This window comes from Medicago sativa, chromosome 2 (assembly GCF_051527215.1).
Source record: "Medicago sativa cultivar Bolivia chromosome 2, Bolivia_mono, whole genome shotgun sequence".
In the NCBI taxonomy this organism is placed as follows: Eukaryota; Viridiplantae; Streptophyta; class Magnoliopsida; order Fabales; family Fabaceae; genus Medicago; species Medicago sativa.
This window is the reverse complement of record NC_140750.1, coordinates 87,821,454-87,827,343: the sequence shown is the minus strand read 5'-3', so window position 1 is coordinate 87,827,343 and position 5,890 is coordinate 87,821,454.

The following is a 5,890-nucleotide window of genomic DNA, read 5'->3' as shown; positions in this document are numbered from 1 at the left end:
TCTCTAAAAATTCAGCCAAAATGGGGGTTAAGAAAATCTCCTCGTTAATTTGGGACATTACTCGTTTTCGACCCTTTTTTAGTAGGAAGGCCATAATGTGGCCGATTTGCATTGAATCTTAGCGTGTGACAATTCGTTGGATAGGTAAACAGCATAACTACGACTTCCATGGGATATTTTTGCATTCTCTAAAAATTCAGCCAAAATGGGGGTTTAGAAAATATCCTCGTTAATTTTTGACATTACTCGTTTTCGCCCCTTTTTTAGTAGGAAGGCCATAATGTGGCCGATTTGCATTGAATCTTAGCGTGTGACAATTCGTTGGATAGGTAAACAACATAACTATGACTTCCATGGGATATTTTTGCATTCTCTAAAAATTCAGCCAAAATGGGGGTTAAGAAAATATCCTCGTTAATTTGGGACATTACTCGTTTTCGACCCTTTTTTAGTAGGAAGGCCATAATGTGGCCGATTTGCATTGAATCTTAGCGTGTGACAATTCGTTGGATAGGTAAACAACATAACTACGACTTCCATGGGATATTTTTGCATTCTCTAAAAATTCAGCAAAAATGGGGGTTAAGAAAATTTCCTCGTTAATTTGGTACATTACTCGTTTTCGACCCTTTTTTAGTAGGAAGGCCATAATGTGGCCGATTTGCATTGAATCTTAGCGTGTGACAATTCGTTGGATAGGTAAACAACATAACAATGACTTCCATGGGATATTTTTGCATTCTCTAAAACTTCAGCTAAAATGGGGGTTAAGAAAATATCCTCGTTAATTTGGGACATTACTCGTTTTCGACCCTTTTTTAGTAGGAAGGCCATAATGTGGCCGATTTGCATTGAATCTTAGCGTGTGACAATTCGTTGGATAGGTAAACAACATAACTATGACTTCCATGGGATATTTTTGCATTCTCTAAAAATTCAGCCAAAATGGGGGTTAAAAAAATATCCTCGTTAATATGGGACATTACTCGTTTTCGACCCTTTTTTAGTAGGAAGGCCATAATGTGGCCGATTTGCATTGAATCTTAGCGTGTGACAATTCGTTGGATAGGTAAACAACATAACTATGACTTCCATGGGATATTTTTGCATTCTCTAAAAATTCAGCCAAAATGGGGGTTAAGAAAATATCCTCGTTAATTTGGGACATTACTCGTTTTCGACCCTTTTTTAGTAGGAAGGCCATAATGTGGCCGATTTGCATTGAATCTTAGCGTGTGACAATTCGTTGGATAGGTAAACAACATAACTACGACTTCCATGGGATATTTTTGCATTCTCTAAAAATTCAGCCAAAATGGGGGTTAAGAAAATATCCTCGTTAATTTGGGACATTACTCGTTTTCGACCCTTTTTTAGTAGGAAGGCCATAATGTGGCCGAGTTGCATTGAATCGTAGCGTGTGACAATTCGTTGGATAGGTAAACAACATAACTATGACTTCCATGGGATATTTTTGCATTCTCTAAAAATTCAGCCAAAATGGGGGTTAAGAAAATATCCTCGTTAATTTGGGACATTACTCGTTTTCGACCCTTTTTTAGTAGGAAGGCCATAATGTGGCCGATTTGCATTGAATCTTAGCGTGTGACAATTCGTTGGATAGGTAAACAACATAGCTACGACTTCCATCGGATATTTTTGCATTTTTTAAAAATTCAGCCAAAATGGAGGTTAAGAAAATCTCCTCGTTAATTTGGGACATTACTCGTTTTCGACCCTTTTTTACTAGGAAGGCCATAAAGTGGCCGATTTGCATTGAATCTTAGCGTGTGACAATTCGTTGGATAGGTAAACAACATAACAATGACTTCCATGGGATATTTTTGCATTCTCTAAAAATTCAGCCAAAATGGGGGTTAAGAAAATATCCTCGTTAATTTGGGACATTACTCGTTTTCGACCCTTTTTTAGTAGGAAGGCCATAATGTGGCCGATTTGCATTGAATCTTAGCGTGTGACAATTCGTTGGATAGGTAAACAACATAACTATGACTTCCATGGGATATTTTTGCATTCTCTAAAAATTCAGCCAAAATGGGGGTTAAGAAAATCTCCTCGTTAATTTGGGACATTACTCGTTTTCGACCCTTTTTTAGTAGGAAGGCCATAATGTGGCCGATTTGCATTGAATCTTAGCGTGTGACAATTCGTTGGATAGGTAAACAACATAACTACGACTTCCATGGGATATTTTTGCATTCTCTAAAAATTCAGCCAAAATGGGGGTTAAGAAAATATCCTCGTTAATTTGGGACATTACTCGTTTTCGCCCCTTTTTTAGTAGGAAGGCCATAATGTGGCCGATTTGCATTGAATCTTAGCGTGTGACAATTCGTTGGATAGGTAAACAACATAACTATGACTTCCATGGGATATTTTTGCATTCTCTAAAAATTCAGCCAAAATGGGGGTTAAGAAAATCTCCTCGTTAATTTGGGACATTACTCGTTTTCGACCCTTTTTTAGTAGGAAGGCCATAATGTGGCCGATTTGCATTGAATCTTAGCGTGTGACAATTCGTTGGATAGGTAAACAACATAACTACGACTTCCATGGGATATTTTTGCATTCTCTAAAAATTCAGCCAAAATGGGGGTTAAGAAAATTTCCTCGTTAATTTTTGACATTACTCGTTTTCGCCCCTTTTTTAGTAGGAAGGCCATAATGTGGCCGATTTGCATTGAATCTTAGCGTGTGACAATTCGTTGGATAGGTAAACAACATAACTATGACTTCCATGGGATATTTTTGCATTCTCTAAAAATTCAGCCAAAATGGGGGTTAAGAAAATATCCTCGTTAATTTGGGACATTACTCGTTTTCGACCCTTTTTTAGTAGGAAGGCCATAATGTGGCCGATTTGCATTGAATCTTAGCGTGTGACAATTCGTTGGATAGGTAAACAACATAACAATGACTTCCATGGGATATTTTTGCATTCTCTAAAAATTCAGCCAAAATGGGGGTTAAGAAAATATCCTCGTTAATTTGGGACATTACTCGTTTTCGACCCTTTTTTAGTAGGAAGGCCATAATGTGGCCGAGTTGCATTGAATCGTAGCGTGTGACAATTCGTTGGATAGGTAAACAACATAACTATGACTTCCATGGGATATTTTTGCATTCTCTAAAAATTCAGCCAAAATGGGGGTTAAGAAAATATCCTCGTTAATTTGGGACATTACTCGTTTTCGACCCTTTTTTAGTAGGAAGGCCATAATGTGGCCGATTTGCATTGAATCTTAGCGTGTGACAATTCGTTGGATAGGTAAACAACATAACTACGACTTCCATGGGATATTTTTGCATTCTCTAAAAATTCAGCCAAAATGGGGGTTAAGAAAATATCCTCGATAATTTTTGACATTACTCGTTTTCGACCCTTTTTTAGTAGGAAGGCCATAATGTGGCCGATTTGCATTGAATCTTAGCGTGTGACAATTCGTTGGATAGGTAAACAACATAACAATGACTTCCATGGGATATTTTTGCATTCTCTAAAAATTCAGCCAAAATGGGGGTTAAGAAAATATCCTCGTTAATTTGGGACATTACTCGTTTTCGACCCTTTTTTAGTAGGAAGGCCATAATGTGGCCGATTTGCATTGAATCTTAGCGTGTGACAATTCGTTGGATAGGTAAACAACATAGCTACGACTTCCATCGGATATTTTTGCATTCTCTAAAAATTCAGCCAAAATGGAGGTTAAGAAAATCTCCTCGTTAATTTGGGACATTACTCGTTTTCGACCCTTTTTTACTAGGAAGGCCATAAAGTGGCCGATTTGCATTGAATCTTAGCGTGTGACAATTCGTTGGATAGGTAAACAACATAACAATGACTTCCATGGGATATTTTTGCATTCTCTAAAAATTCAGCCAAAATGGGGGTTAAGAAAATATCCTCGTTAATTTGGGACATTACTCGTTTTCGACCCTTTTTTAGTAGGAAGGCCATAATGTGGCCGATTTGCATTGAATCTTAGCGTGTGACAATTCGTTGGATAGGTAAACAACATAGCTACGACTTCCATCGGATATTTTTGCATTTTTTAAAAATTCAGCCAAAATGGAGGTTAAGAAAATCTCCTCGTTAATTTGGGACATTACTCGTTTTCGACCCTTTTTTACTAGGAAGGCCATAAAGTGGCCGATTTGCATTGAATCTTAGCGTGTGACAATTCGTTGGATAGGTAAACAACATAACAATGACTTCCATGGGATATTTTTGCATTCTCTAAAAATTCAGCCAAAATGGGGGTTAAGAAAATATCCTCGTTAATTTGGGACATTACTCGTTTTCGACCCTTTTTTAGTAGGAAGGCCATAATGTGGCCGATTTGCATTGAATCTTAGCGTGTGACAATTCGTTGGATAGGTAAACAACATAACTATGACTTCCATGGGATATTTTTGCATTCTCTAAAAATTCAGCCAAAATGGGGGTTAAGAAAATCTCCTCGTTAATTTGGGACATTACTCGTTTTCGACCCTTTTTTAGTAGGAAGGCCATAATGTGGCCGATTTGCATTGAATCTTAGCGTGTGACAATTCGTTGGATAGGTAAACAACATAACTACGACTTCCATGGGATATTTTTGCATTCTCTAAAAATTCAGCCAAAATGGGGGTTAAGAAAATATCCTCGTTAATTTTTGACATTACTCGTTTTCGCCCCTTTTTTAGTAGGAAGGCCATAATGTGGCCGATTTGCATTGAATCTTAGCGTGTGACAATTCGTTGGATAGGTAAACAACATAACAATGACTTCCATGGGATATTTTTGCATTCTCTAAAAATTCAGCAAAAATGGGGGTTAAGAAAATTTCCTCGTTAATTTGGTACATTACTCGTTTTCGACCCTTCTTTAGTAGGAAGGCCATAATGTGGCCGATTTGCATTGAATCTTAGCGTGTGACAATTCGTTGGATAGGTAAACAACATAACTACGACTTCCATGGGATATTTTTGCATTCTCTAAAAATTCAGCCAAAATGGGGGTTAAGAAAATATCCTCGATAATTTTTGACATTACTCGTTTTCGACCCTTTTTTAGTAGGAAGGCCATAATGTGGCCGATTTGCATTGAATCTTAGCGTGTGACAATTCGTTGGATAGGTAAACAACATAACTACGACTTCCATGGGATATTTTTGCATTCTCTAAAAATTCAGCCAAAATGGGGGTTAAGAAAATATCCTCGTTAATTTGGGACATTACTCGTTTTCGACCCTTTTTTAGTAGGAAGGCCATAATGTGGCCGATTTGCATTGAATCTTAGCGTGTGACAATTCGTTGGATAGGTAAACAACATAACTATGACTTCCATGGGATATTTTTGCATTCTCTAAAAATTCAGCAAAAATGGGGGTTAAGAAAATTTCCTCGTTAATTTGGTACATTACTCGTTTTCGACCCTTTTTTAGTAGGAAGGCCATAATGTGGCCGATTTGCATTGAATCTTAGCGTGTGACAATTCGTTGGATAGGTAAACAACATAACAATGACTTCCATGGGATATTTTTGCATTCTCTAAAACTTCAGCTAAAATGGGGGTTAAGAAAATATCCTCGTTAATTTGGGACATTACTCGTTTTCGACCCTTTTTTAGTAGGAAGGCCATAATGTGGCCGATTTGCATTGAATCTTAGCGTGTGACAATTCGTTGGATAGGTAAACAACATAACTATGACTTCCATGGGATATTTTTGCATTCTCTAAAAATTCAGCCAAAATGGGGGTTAAGAAAATATCCTCGTTAATTTGGGACATTACTCGTTTTCGACCCTTTTTTAGTAGGAAGGCCATAATGTGGCCGATTTGCATTGAATCTTAGCGTGTGACAATTCGTTGGATAGGTAAACAACAT